The following is a 15002-nucleotide window of genomic DNA, read 5'->3' on the forward strand; positions in this document are numbered from 1 at the left end:
TGAAGCAGGAGAATCACTTGAACCCAGGAGGCGGAGCTCACAGTGAGCCAAGATCACGCCACTGCACTCCAGCCTGGGCAACAGAGCAAGACTCCATCTCAAAAAATAAATTAATAAATAAAAATACAAAAATTAGTTCAGGCGCAGTGGCTTATGCCTGTAATCCCAGAACTTTGGAAGGCTGAGGCAGGCGCATCACCTGAGGTCAGGAGTTCAAGACCGTACTGGCCAACATGGTGAAACCCTGTCTCTACTAAAAATACAAAAATTAGCTGGACGTGGTGGCGGGCGCCTGTAATCCCAGCTACTCGGGATGCTGAGGCAGGAGAAGCGCTTGAACCTGAGAGGCGGAGGTTGCAGTGAGTTGCGATCATGCCACTGGACTCCAGCCTGGATGACACAGTGAGACTCCATCTCAAAAAATAATAATAATAATAGAAAAATTAGCTGGGCGTGGTGGTACATGCCTGTAATCCTAGCTGCCCTGGAGACTGAGGCAGAAAGATCACTTGAACGTGGGAGGCAGAGGCTGCAGTGAGCCAAGATCGCACCACTGCACTCCAGCCTGGGCAACAGAGCAAGACTACCTCAAAAAATAAAAAGAGAGAGAGAGAGACCTTTGTTGGCCATCCAATCTGAAGTAGCCCTTGCATCTATCTCAATTATATCCTCCAATTTTATTTCTATATTTTTTATTGTGTCTTACACCACTAGACAATAAGGGTACCATCTCTGTCTGACGAATTCATCATTTTCCCCAGTACCTGAACCAGAGATGCTCAATACATACTAGTTGGATGAATGAAAGCATTTTCAAAGAATCCAGATTTGTGGTGCGTGAGATAAAGTAACCTACTTAAATAGGTCTTATTCACAGCAGCACAGTCCCTTAATGAGGCTTTTTAAAATAGATTGTCACCCTCTCCAATAACCTGGTCATGGAGAGCTGCCCACAGCCCTGCCAGTGGGAAAGTAAACCAGTTATTTAGTCTTGTTCAGACTTCAGTTCTGCTTCTCCACCCTGTTACCTAAACCAGAAACCCAATGGTGACACCTTCCCTTTCTCCCACTTCCCCAGCAATTAATAAGTCCTGCCAATTTTCCCTCTTATGGAAGACAAGCTCAACATCACAGTCACTGTCTTTTAGCAGGTCATTCCAGTTTCCTTTCAGAAAACACTCTCTCCCAGCCGGGCGCAGTGGCTCATGCCTGTAATCCCAGCACTTTGGGAGGCCGAGGCAGGCAGATTACCTGAAGTCAGGAGTTCGAGACCAGCCTGGCCAATATGGTGAAACCCCATCTCCACTAAAAAAACAAAAATTAGCCGGGCATGGTGGCAGAAGCCCATAATCCCAGCTACTCGGGAGGCAGAGGTTGCAGTGAGCCGAGATCGCACCACTGTACTGCAGCCTGGGCAACAGAGTGAGACTCCATCAGAAAAAAAAAAAAAAAAAAAGAAAGAAAAGAAAACAATCTGTCCCAATCTCAGTGACTTTTCAGAAACCCACCCCTAGATATAGGAACCCAAAACTATGCCAATCGGATATGTCCTCTGAGCATCTTGAATGCAGCAGAATGAAACAATAACAATAATGGAGGGCAGGTGAGCCCAAAATTGGGGCTTAGCCTGGGAGGGTTCTTGGCTTTGCCCAGGAAAGAATTCAAGTGCAAGCCAGGGGTGTGAGACAGCAACTTTTTTTTTTCTAATAGTCACAGAATATCTATTTATTTACTTATTCATTTTTTTCCAACTTTTATCTTTTTTTTTTTCCAACTTTTATCTTAAGTTCAGGGGTACATGTGCAGGTTTGTTACATAGGTAAATGTGTACGTACCATGGTCATTTTCCGCATAGATCATCCCATCACCCAGGTATTAAGCCTAGAATCCACCAGCTATTCTTTCTGATGCTCTCCCTCCTCGCCCCCTCCACCCTCTAACAGGCCCCAGTGTGTGTTTGTGTGTGTGCGTGTGTGTGTGTCCCCATGTGTCCGTATGTTCTCATCACTTAGCTTCCACTTATAAGTGAGAACATGTGGTATTTGATTTTCAGTTCCTGCGTTTGCTAAGGATAATGGCCTCCAGCTCCATCCATGTCCCTGAAAAGGCCATGATCTCATTCCTTTTTATGGCTGCATAATATTCCATGGTGTATATGTACCACATTTTCTTTAGCGAATTTATCATTGATGGGCATGTGGGATGATTCCATGTCTTTGCTATTGTCAATGGGAGATAGCAACTTTTATTGAAGCAGCAGTGTACAGCAGCAGCAGAGATACTCCTTGTACAGCAGGGCTATTCCCTAGGCAGTATGTGCAGGGTAGCACCCCAGTGCTGCAGTCATATTTATACCCATTTTTAGTCATATCCAAATTAAGGACAGTTTAAGCAGAAATTTCTAGAAATAGGGTGGTAACTTCTGGGTGGTTGGGTCATTGCCATGGAAAGGGGTAATAACTTCCAGTTATTGCCACGGCAATGGTAAACTGACACAGCGCATGTGTGGGTGTGTCTTATGGAGAGCTGCTTGCCCCTCAGCCCTGTTTTAGCTGGTCCTCAATTTGGTCCAGCTAATTGGACCAAATCGAGCCCCACCTCTAGAGTTGAGTCCCACCTCCTACCTCAATAATAACAGAAAAGGTTGGTGATCATTTACTTCCATAGCATCCACTGGAAGAGACTATAAGTCAATTCCTGCCACCGAGATCCCCTGGACTGCCTAATTCCTGTCTATTCCGTGCCTGGTTCTTTAGGGATGCTCTTAATCCTGTGAGTTTCCATCAATATTTCTAATGCAATCTTTGTTGACGTTGTTAGCCAGACTTAGTTTCTGTTGCTTGCAACCCAAGGATGCTAGCTGACAATTCTCCTGTTTGTTGAATCCATCCCATCTTCTCCATCCTCCTCACCATGGCCTCATCAGCCTTGCCTGGCTTTCAGAGCCAGCTTCCTCCCTGGTATCCATGTTTCTGGTCTTCTTGGTGCCAAATTCATTCACCACAAAGTCTCCAGCCAAAACTGACCATGCCACCCTAATGGAGAAATGCTGAGTCCCTGGTCCTCACCAAAGGCCCCCATCTATCATTCTGGTCACTTCTTTTGTACCTCCCTGTTGCAATCTTTAAGCACCAAGAACTCCAAACTACCAGCTGCTTCCTCATATTCTCCACATGTGTTCTAATCTCTCATCCCTTCCCACCCTTTCCTCTGCACCAGAATACCCATGAAAAGCTAACCATGTCCTTAATCATCCTGTAAACTCAGCTCAGACATCACCTCCACCCTTGCCTAGCTACCATCCACCTCTACTCACAAATGTGCAACCCTAACATATGGTCTGCCCTCCCCACTAATCTGTGAATTTTTTGATGACAGGCACTGTGTCGTCTTCATCTATCCGTACCACATAGGCACTGAATAAATGCTTGTTGAATGTTAAATGATTAAAAACATAATTCACATTGAAAAACCCCAGGTTGGATGCAACAATGGTGTTTTCCTTTTCCTCCTTCCGAACCACATTTGGAATTATCCTCAAATTGAGCGTTCTGAGAAATCTGCCAATGCTCTGCTATCTTGAAGGATGGTTTCATAGCTTAGGAGTCAGAACTCACACTGTTTTAACAAGCATCAGAGGCTGTTGCTGGTTGCACTGCCTAATGGTTCTCAATCGTGAAAGGACATTTCAGACACTCTGACTACACCAGCTGAAGCCCCAAGTGACGGGCTAAGGTGCCACTCAGCCTATACCAACATGAGTACAGAAAGGGAATATGCAAAAAAAAAAAAAGCTTATCGTCAATCATCAAACCAGTACAGGCACACGTGACAAGGGAAGGGCTTTGCTGTGGGATTCTCCTTCCTCCCCAGACCAACTGCACAAGACACAGCTCCTCCTGTGCCTCAGTTTCCTCACCAGTAATGAAGAATGAGATGCTGACCTAGATTCATTCAACGAACATAGACAGGGCACCCACTCTGTGTCTGACTCTAAACAAATTACTGCAGGTCAAAGATTCCCAAAATACTTTTCCTATCCTAAGGAAGCAGTGTGGAAAGTGCCACACACCATAGGTTCGAAACCCGGCCTGTTAGCCTCAAACCGTAACGCTGCTTCTGACCTGCCAGCTTCACAGCCCCAGGAAAAGTGATTTCAATTCCCTTTGCTGCAGTTTCCAAACAGGAAAATGAGGATGACATGAGCTCAAAGGTGTGAAAGGGTCTGGCACACAAGTAGGGTCTCAGAAATCTGAATTAAGAGGGTCTCCGAAGGCTTTAAACGTCCAAAGTTCTATCAATCGGAATTTCTCTCGTAATGAGAACTAGTGCCCCCTTCTGACAACCAGCGAGCACTGCACAGGTTGTCAGTATAAGAATGTGGTAAAAGACACCACTGCACACACAACAGGAGGAAGGGCCTGCCACAGATATCCCACCTTGGCTGGTGACCCTCCCAAGCCAGTTGCTATGAAAAAGAAATGTATAAATGAGATCCTTGCCCTGCCCAATATTTATGGAGGGATCAGAAGCTACCCACTGGGGAGATAAATGTAAAATTCAAAAATGATGGGTTGTCATCCACCCCCCACCCTGTACCCCCCTCCCCTTACAGAGGAAAGGGCGTCACGTGTGTCGGTCAAGTCTTGCCCATCCCTTTCTCAACAGAACCAGCTGAATTAAATTATTTTCTTGCCAAAAAGCCCTTATCCTACACCCTAGTCGAAGGCCTGATTACTGGCAATAGTTGCTTTCAGAGTTCAGGGAAAGGTAACATCTTGGTGAACAATTCTAAGAGGATTTAGCTCTCCTCCGATAAAATATCATGAGGATTGGATTTCCAAAGAGTTTTGTTTTCATTACTCCACTTGGATACACCCAGTAACCAACTTCACTGTCGTAGAACAGCTTCTCAGTAAACAACTCCATGCAGCTATTGCCATGAAAAACCCACACGTCTGCAGTGAAGTAAAAAAAAAAAAAAAGCCACTCCACTGGTCTTCCACCAGGGCAGGCTGCTCTGGAAACACAGCTCAGGGCATCCTTGGGGCTTTGGTAGAAGACCCCACTGATTGCCTGAGGAACTAGCAAAGTTATGCAGTTCCTGGAGCCCAGGAATGAATCCTAAACTGGGCGTGGTGACAGAACCACAAGGCTGAGAGGTCTGAGGTGACACCTGGACATCAGGACAGGTAGCAGATAAAAATCAAGACTCCACATTCTTCTTCTTCCAACACCTCCTCCCACCCCACAAAAATGAAATAAAACCACGAACAAGCCAAGGAGGAGAGCTGGAATCAGGCTCCTAGGAAAAACACGTCCTGTTCTAGCCTCAAGACAATTTCACACCAAATGGCTTTAAATTCCTTTCCAAAGCTTTGATGCCCGAATTGAAAAATAATTTCCCTTTTAAGCAAAAGTCAGCAGTTAAAGAAGCAGAACCTGAAAATCCTAGGAGCTCATGAGTTCTCCTACGTGCACAAATGTTGCGTGTGTCTGAACACGCAGCGCAGAAATCTACCCATTCTTTCTGGGAAGGTCATCCCAACTCTGTCGCAGAGGCTACTGTGGGTCACTCTAGAATGTAGTTATTATCACGAAACAGACTTCCCAGCCACACACAGCCGGCGCTAAGCTGCTATTCCCTGAGCCCAAGAAAGTCTCCTTTTTTGCAGAAAACCGGCTCAGGGCCTGGGGATGGCTGGCGCCCCAGTCTTGGCACTCAGGGAACTGCAGGCACCGCTTCACCCGGGAGCTAAGGGCTTCGACCCAAATGGAAGAAAGGCGCCTTCCTCACACAAGCCTCGTCCAAGAAAAAAGAGCAGTGAGAAACGATGGTGGGATGGTAGCTCGGGCGCACGTGGCCCAAGGCTAGGACGCAAACTGATCCGCTCGGTGCAACCTCTGTATCCCCAGTCCGTCGGGATGGGGTGTCCCCCGCTCGCCCTCTCCCCGAGGGCGGCCCAGAACTACCTGCTGCTGCCTAGGCGCCCTCGGACCAAGTCTCGGGAAGTTCACTCCGCGTTGCGCTAGTCCGGAGAGACTGGGAACCCGGGTAAACCCAGACTGTCCGGGGAAGACGGAGCCCGCCCCTGCCTGGGCGCCAGACCCATCCAGCTGCTTGGAGCTCAGGGACTAGGTCCCAGCGGGACTGCAGAGGCCTCTCTGGTTACCCCTTGCACCCCGGCGCCTCCAGACTCGGGGTAGGTGGCGACGAGGAGCGTGCGCCCAGGAAGGCAAGCAGTCAGCCCTGGGGGCCAGACGCGGAGAGAACCCTGCCTCCCGCCTCCCCCGATCGCCATGACTCCGGCTTCCCGAAGAGACCTGGTTGCCGCCGGGCGCTCCCACCTGGGCTGCGGTGCGGCTCCGGGTCCCCTGCCCTCCCTCCCCACCGCCCGGGAGCCTGCGGCCGGGGGCGCGCTGCCTGGTGGCCACTGGCTCCTGGGGGCTACAGGAGCGGTTCCCAGTCTCCAGCCCGCACAGTGCCGGGACAGCAGAGTGCGCCGCGGCCCTTCCCTAGCCCCACGCCCCCAGGCAGGCAGCCAGAGCCAGCTCCACGGAGGGCAAGGTGGCCGGGGCAGCCCCCAGCCCGCCGGGTGGGTGCCCCAGTGCCGGAGCCAACAGGTACGGGAGGCGTTGTCTGCCAATCGCCCGTCCACTCCGAATACGGGGGCTCACGACAGACCGGGGGTTTGGACACCCTGGAGAGGGGCGAGGACCGAGGGAAGAGGAGAAGAGAGGGAGCGCGCGGGTGAGCTGGGGAGCCGGCGGCGGCACTCACCTCTCGCTGGGCCGGGGCCCCGCAGCCCGGCAGCCGAGGCGCCTCCGCACCGCGCTGGGGGCTTCCTCCGAGGCCCGCAGGGAGGGGGCGGCGCGGAATGGAGGCGCCGAGCGGGCAGCGCTCAGCCTCTCGCTCACACCCCCAGCCGGCAGCCGCGTCCCCGCGCCGGCATCCTCGCTGCCGCCGGCTCCCTCGGCGCCCCCGGGCCGCTCCCCACGCGCGCGCCGAGACCGGCACGAGCCCCCTCGTCGACTCGGAGCGCGATCTGGGCGCGTGCCTCCCTGTCCTTGTCCTCTGCTCCCGTCTGGGGACGTGTGCCCCGCACCCCCTGCACCGCGCGCTCTTCTACCCCTCCCGCTCCCGCTGGCCGCGCGGGTTCAGCCCATGTGCGCGGCTGCCTCGCTGCGCCCCGGAGCCCAGTGGCCGAGGCCCCGCCGGAGTTGCGCGCCCTAGAAACTCCATGCAGCTCCGGCCTCCTCCCCAGCTCCTCCCCTGCGGGCCCCCCGGGGCCTTGCGGCCGCCAGCGGCACCGTCCACGCTCTGCCGGCGCCCGCGTTCAGGAGCCGGGCTTCTGGGCTCGCCTTGGCCGCCTGCGCCCCGGCTCCTCCGAGGGTCGGGGAGCCCCCACCCCCACCCTCCGCCTCTCCAATGGCTCCCTCGGTTTCCAGGCAGCGCAACCTGAGGAACGCCTCGGCGCGCGCGCACTCACACTCGCGCGCACACACACACACACGCACGCACATGCACGGCACACACAGGCAGACACGCGGGGGGCGAGCAGGCGCTTGGCAGACGGTGCTCCTTCCTTCCCTTCCCAAAGAGGCTGCCCACGCTAACTCTGGCAAACTGCTGCTCCTCGGAACAGGACAACTCACCCTAGCGCCCGCCGCCTTCACTACTTCATCCCAGGTGCGCACACCCTAGGGCCACGATTACACCTGAGCCCAGGGGGAAGGCGGGGCGCCGAGGTGGAGGGGCCGATGGCCGAAACTGCGGGGGCCAGCATTCCGCGTGACCGCCCCTGGCGACATCCAGGGAGGCACGGCTGCCGCGGGGCATCGCCCACCCACCTGGGATCCCACTCCTCCAGGGCCTGAGAACATGAGGCGTGGCCCCCACTTCTTCCAAGGTCATAGGACGGATCCGCTGGGAGGGAGAGGACGCTTGGGCACAGGTGTGAGCTACAAATTCGCAGACTGTCTGCAACCTGCCCATGCGCTGACCTCTGCTGAGTCTCCGCCCAGACAGACCCCTCTCTCCCCTGCCCCTGGTCTCAAGGGCAACGCATTTGCTTGGAGTCACCAGTCACCTTTCCTAGTCCCCACCTGTCTGCCTCCCAGGAGCTGACAGAATACACAGTGCAACCAAGGTTTGTCTTGGCAAGAAAAAGAAGAATCAAAGCAGCAAGGTGGGGCTCAGACTGTCCCGTAGACAGATTAGATGCTTGCCAGTTCCTTTTTGCTGCCCCCAAGATTGTGCCAATAAAGAAGGAACAACAAACCTGGCTGAAGCAGGCTAGTCTTTCCTTACAGCACCCTCCTTTCTCGGGTCCCCAGTTTCTTGCCCCCTCTTGGTGGCAGAAAGACTGCTCACCAGCTCAGATGCCTCCAATTCCCAGAACCAGAGAAAAGATACATGTGAAAATCCTCACACCAATCAGGAACAAAAGCAGGCAGTGCTGCTCCAAGCCTCTCATCCAAGCAGCTCAGCAGTCACCTCTCCACTGTTTGGTTCAACTGTCAGGGAAGTTTGGGCATTTTTTTTTTCTTTGCCAGCCAGCAGCACAATCAGGGTCGTGTGGGTGTGTGTGTGTGTGTGTGTGTGTGTGTGTGTGTGTTGCCTGGGCATGGTTTCAGAGTCCCTGAAGCACTTGTGGGTGCCACGCCTTTGGCATTTAGCATTTGCTAACCTGTATTATTACTATCTTGTATGGACCCTACTTCCCTAGTAATCTTTTCAAAATATGTTTTTATTTGTTATTCTTATAGGTACATGGTAGGTGTACATATTTATGGGGGTATATGAGAGGTTTTGATACAGTCATGCAATGTGAAATAAGCTCATCATGGAGACCAGGGTACCATTCCCTCAAGCATTTATCCTTTGAGTTACAAACAATCCAATTACACTCTTTAAGTTATCATAAAATATACAAGTTATTGACTATAGTCACCATGTTGTGCTACCGAATAACAGGTCTTATTCATTTTCTTTTTTTTAACCTATTAACCATCTCTACCTACCCAACCCTCTGAACCCCCACCCAGCCCCCCTCACCCTTCCCAACCTCTCTGGTAATCATTCATAGATTCTCTGTCCATGAGCTCAATTGTTTTGATTTTTAGATCCCATAAATAAGTGAAAACATGTGATGTCTGTCTTTCTGTGCCTGGCTTATTTTACTTAACATAATGATCTCCACTTCCATCCATGTAGTTACAAATGACTGGATCTCATTCTTTTTTATGGCTGAATAGTGCTCCATTGTGTATATGTCCCACATTTTCTTTATTCATCTGTTGATGGACACCTGGGTTGCTTCCAAATCTTAACTATTGTAAACAGTGCTGCAACAAACATCAGAATGCAGATACCTCTTCGATATACTAATTTCTTCTCTTTGGGGTATATACTCAGCAGTGGGATTGCTGTATCATATGCTCCCTAGCAATCTTAGAACTGAGATGTAACAGGCACCATTCTCAGGGACTTGCTGGGTACCCCTCCCCTACCCCAGCATGAAAACACAGAAAAATCTTGAGTTCCTTCAAAGAAACTCCAGGCACCTAGCTAGCCCTGAGAAGTAAACCAGCAACTTGATAAGCAAGAAGGTAATTTTAGCTTAAAACAATAGCCAAGGAAGTTACAGTCAGGAAATGTTTTTGTTCCCTGCATCAGTCTGTTCTCATGCTGCTAATAAAGACATACCTAAGACTGGTTAATTTACAAAGGAAAAAGGTTTAATGGACTCATAGTTCCACATGGCTGGGGAGACCTCACAATCATGGCAGAAGGTAAAGGATGAAGCAAAGGCACATCTCACATGGCAGCAAGCAAGAGAGCTTGTGCAGGGGAACTCTCATTGATAAAACCATCAGATCTCATGAGACTTATTCACTATCACGAGAACAGTATGGGGGACACCTGCGCCCGTGATTCAATTACCTGCCACAAGATCCCTCCCATGACACATGGGAATTATGGGAGCTACAAGATGAGATTTTTTACAAGTTAAGGAGAAGTGACTGCTAAGCTGTTTGGATGAGAGGCTTAGAGAATCACTGCCTGCTTTTGTTGCTCACTGGTGTGAGGATTTTCACATGTATCTTTTCTCTGGTTCTGGGAATTGGAGGCATCTGAGCTGGTGAGCAGTCTTTCTGCCACCAAGAGGGGACAAGAAGCTGGGGACCCAGGAAAGGAGGGTGCTATAAGGAAGGACTAGCCTGCTTCATTCAGGTTTGTTGTTCCTACTTTGTTGGCACAACCTTGGGGGCGGCAAAAAGGAACAGTCAAACCATATCATTCCCTATAGAATCTAAACATAACATCTTAGTGTATGTCCTTGAGTTGTTTTTCAGAAACCTGGACCCCCATTAAACTGATCGACTAGCACATAGACCTTGAATAAGAGGGAACTGAGGACTAAACTCTAACTGTGGTTCTTGTTCTAAATTTCTTCCTGAAGGGTCTGGAGGAAGCCACACCTACAGGCCAGAATGAACATTCTTTTCTGCACACCCCATATTTTTAGATAAAGCTTTACCTCCTTAACTAATCATAAATCAGAAAACCTTTGAACTCACCTATGACATCTGTAGAGATGGGATCTCCCTACGTTGCCCAGGCTGGTCTCAAACTCCTGACCTCAAGTAATCCTCCCACCCCCACCTTCCAAAGTATTGGGATTACTAGTCCCAGTGTGAGCCCATGTGGGCCTCTGCTCCCAGACGTCTGCTTTTTTAAGTCAAACCAAATGTCAAGCTTTCATGGATTGATTTATGGCTTTGTCTGTAGCCTCTGCCTCCCACCTTTAAAAATCCTTCCCTGTAAGCCAATGGGGTGGCTGGGACTTAAGCATGAGCTGCCTGATTCCTCTTGGTTGGTGCCCTGCAAATAAATGCCTCCCTTTCTCCTGCTGCAAAACCTTGATGTGGATAGCTGGTCTTACCGTGCCGGGTGAGCAGCCCCTGTTATGACATGCTTGAGCCACTGGCTGAGTTTCATGTACCTAGTTCAGAGATGTGCATAGAAGGTGATATGGTTTGGCTCTATGTCCCCTCCCAAATCACATCTTCAATTGTATTCCTGTAATACCCACGTGTCATTGGAGGGACCTGGTGGGAGATAATTGAATCATGGAGGCAGTTTCTCTCATACTGTTATCGTGGTAGTGAATAAGTCTCACGAGATCTGATGGTTTTATAAGGGGAAACCCCTTTCACTAGGCTCTCTCACTCTGTCTCTTGTCTGCTGCCATGTGAGATGTGCCTGTGCCTTTGGCTTTCCACCATGATTATGAGGCCTCCCCAGCCATGTGGAACTGTAAGTCCATTAAATTTCTTTCTTTTGTAAATTGCCCAGTCTCAGGTATGTCTTTATCAGCAATGTGAAAACGAATTAATACAGAAGGTATTATATTTACAAAGGTTTCCACAATGTGTCACAGGCAGATGAATAGAGTTGACAGGATCTCCATAAGATCTCTCCCTTTGATCCCTTAGTTTGGATGAATGCTGCATCATCTAACAATCTGTTGCCTCTGTAAGCAATTATTTTGTCACTTTCTAGATGGCAACCAGGTCACCAAAATGCCTTGGTAGGGCCAAGCATGGTGGCTGAAGCCTGTAATCCCAGCACTTTGGGAGGCCGAGGTGGGTGGATCACTTGAGGTCAGGAGTTCGAGACCAGCCTGGCCAACATGGTGAAACCCCATCTCTACAAAAAATACAAAAATTAGCCAGGCATGGTGGTGGGTGCCTGTAATCCCAGCTACTTCAGAGGCTGAGGCATGAGAATCGCTTGAACCTGGGAGGCAGAGGTTGCAGAGAGCCGAGATCCCACCATTGCACTCCAGTCTGGGCAACAGAGCAAGACTCAGTCTCAAAAAGAAACAAAAAACAAAAAACAAAAAACAGACAAACAAACGCCTTGGTAAGTGTAGATACACACATGAAGTTCCTGGTAAAACGTGGGGGCCTCCCACACAACCAGAGTCGGAAACATCTGGCCAAAGCTCTCATTCTGCCCTCCCTTCCTGCCTGTGTAAATTTGGGCAAGTTGTTTATTCTCCCTAAATCTCATCGCCCTCATCTATAAAATGGGGATAATTAGACTATCTATTCCACAAGGTTGTTGAGAAACTTAAATGTGATTATGTGAAATAGCAGTTCACTCAGTTAACCTGGCTCCAGGCATAGAGTAAGCTTTCAATAAATGTTGGCAGCTGTTACAAGTGAATAGTCAACACAAACACATAACAAAGACCTTATTTTGGGGGGAAAAAATCAAGGATCTCTTGCCTTAGGACCCTAAGCTCAGCGAGCCTCAGAACTAGAGAAGGCTAGGCAGTAGCTCACACTCATAATACAGATACTTTGGAAGGTGCAGGTGGGAGGATTACTTGAGGTTGGGAGTTTGAGACCAGCCTGGGCAACACAGGGAGACGCCATCTCTACAAAAAACTGATTTGCAAAAGTAGCCAGGTGTGATGGCATGTGCCTGTAGTCCTAGCTCCTCAGGAGGCTGAGGCAGAGGATCCCTTGAGCCCAGGAGTTCAAGATTACAGTGAACTGTGGTCACACCACTGCACTCCAGCTTGGGCGAAACAGCAAGACTTTGTCTCAAAAAACAAATAAATAAATCAGAAACACAAAGAACTAGAGAAGTTGGATGGCAGACTTCTGCAGTTTCTTGGTCCTCTCCAGCTATGACCATTTTGAGACTTCCATGTTAAGGTGGTTGCAGGTTTACAGGCCCTGGCACTTTTGCTCCAACTTTTATTCAATATATGTGGTCAAAATGTGTCAACTCCTTCCTATGAAAATACCAAAGAAAATCTTTTACCAATTACCGGGATGGAGGCTAAACTCAACATGAAACAAAATGAACAGGAAGGACTTCTCCTTATCGTGCATTTGTAGCTGGATTTAGCATAAGTTCTCTCTCTAACCTAGAATAGTACAGCCCTCCAGGAAACAGCGAGGAGTCAATTTCAACTTCCTTCTACCACCTGCCTCTAGCTTTGGGATTCAGAGTTACACAAATCAGACACCGAGACAAGTGCTACCTTACCAGTGATAATCCTCTCGTAAATATCCCCTTCCCTTATCTTCTTTCATTTTACCATCAATAAATACATCTACTTCAAGTGCCCAAAACACCCAAGGGTAGAGGGTGATGAAAAGATTCATTGCACTCTGAATAGTAGAAGTAGAAAAAAAAATCATTTGAGAAATATATGTTGGAGGGTAAAATTGTTCAGGTCTTCCATCAAAGTATGGAATCCAGGACTCACTAAATTCTTTACAACACACATTCTCTCCTGTGTGGCTAGGGGTTTGCCACAAACCTTGCAGTAGTTTGCTTTGCAGTAATCGGTAACCAGGACAACACTTGGTATCTGGAAGGAGTGTGCTGCTGTAACAAAAACTTAAAATACTGGCTTTGGGATTGAGCAATGGGAAAAAGCCGTAACTTCCTCCGAAGAGTATTACTGACAGTTGCAAGGACCTTTGGAAAACTCTTGGAGGAAACATGAAGGGCACAGAAAGTGCTTATTGGAAGCTGGAGAAAAGAACGCCTGAGTCACGTACCAGGAGAACAGTTAGCAAAACTGCTACCTGTCAATGGTCGGCTGGGCGTGGTGGCTCACGCCTGTAATCCTAGCACTGTGGGAGGCTGACACGGGTGGATCACTTGAGGTCAGGAGTTTCAGACTAGCCTGGCCAACATGGTGAAACTCCGTTTCTACTATAAATACAAAAAATTAGCCAGGCGTGGTGGTGCATGCCTGTAATCCCAGCTACTCGGAAGGCTGAGTCAGGAGAATTGCCTGAACCCGGGAGGCAGAGGTTGCAGTGAGCTGCGATCAGCCACTGCACTCCAGCATGGGTGACAGAGCAAGATACTGTCTCAAAAAAAAAAAAAAAAAAAATCAATATAACCAATGGCAAGAATACCTAAGGACCTCATGGATCTGATTTCCAAGTGGAAAAATAGAAAATGCCAGCTGGATTTTTCCAGATGCCTATGAGAAAAGGTAAGCAGAGACAGGTTAATTGAAGAAGAAGCTATTCCAGTTTTTTAGTAGAACTGAGATGGAATAGCAAGGAACCAGAGTTTGCTGAGTTAGAAAGGATTACTGTTTCTCTGCTGGGTTAGAAAGGACTACTGTTTCTCACTGTGGCGTCTCCAGGCAAAACCTTTCAAATCTGGGGCAGCAAAACCGGGTTTCTGGGAAAGATGGACTCAAGAATGGGGCTGTAAGATCCTTTGTTAAGGCCTCAGACATATTTAAGGGGATGCCCAAAAGGGCTTCTACATGTCTTAAAGACACTGTGCCTCACTCAGCAGCTTTGCAGGAGCCTAAAGATAAAGAAAGGTCTATTTTTTTTTTAATTTTATTTATTTATTTATTTATTTATTTAGAGACAGAGTTTCACTCTGTTGTCCAGGCTTGAGTGCAGTGGCATGATTTCAGAGAGGAAAAGAGAGACAGGGAGAAAAAGAGAGGTTCCGGGCCTGTCTACAGCGATTCAAGCCCCTGCTGCGAGCGTCTTCCCAGAGGAGGCTACAGATTCTGTTGGGCAGAGACAAGCCACCCCCGCCATGCGCGCTCTGAATTCCCAATCCACAGAACCACAAGAGGCAGTCATACATTTTTGTGTTAAGTAACTTTGTTTTGGGATGAATTTTTGTTATGCAGCAATAAATAACCAGAAAAATTTAATTTACTAAATTAGAAAGATGTCAAAAAATATGTTGTAAAGTGAAAAAACTTAATGGCAAAATAACATGTATGGTGCCACTTTTGAAAAAGAAAACTTTGTATATGGGATCCATATACACATATGTGCACCAAATATAATTCCAATGCTTTCTGTTAACTAACTCTGGAGAACCAGTATTGAGGGGATAAACATATATATATTTATTTATAGATGAATATATGTTCACGTATTTTATTTATATAAATATATAAATTTAAATATATATTTATATT

General features: G+C 48.6%; 1 protein-coding gene across 2 annotated transcripts in view; it reads right to left on the minus strand.

Annotated features, from left to right (window-relative positions):
• CALN1 (calneuron 1) overlaps nt 1-15002 on the minus strand; it is a 614621-nt gene that overhangs the window by 534159 nt on the left and 65460 nt on the right. Inside the window, exon 1 of one of the 2 annotated variants that reach the window (XM_030933417.1) lies at nt 6782-7067. The exons of the other annotated variant lie outside the window; for it this stretch is intronic. The gene's annotated coding sequence lies outside the window, so the exon portion shown is untranslated. Of the gene's footprint in view, nt 1-6781; nt 7068-15002 lie in introns of those variants that run through there. 2 annotated transcript variants of the gene reach the window in all.

Source organism: Rhinopithecus roxellana, chromosome 6 (genome assembly GCF_007565055.1).
Source record: "Rhinopithecus roxellana isolate Shanxi Qingling chromosome 6, ASM756505v1, whole genome shotgun sequence".
Lineage (NCBI taxonomy): Eukaryota > Metazoa > Chordata > Mammalia > Primates > Cercopithecidae > Rhinopithecus > Rhinopithecus roxellana.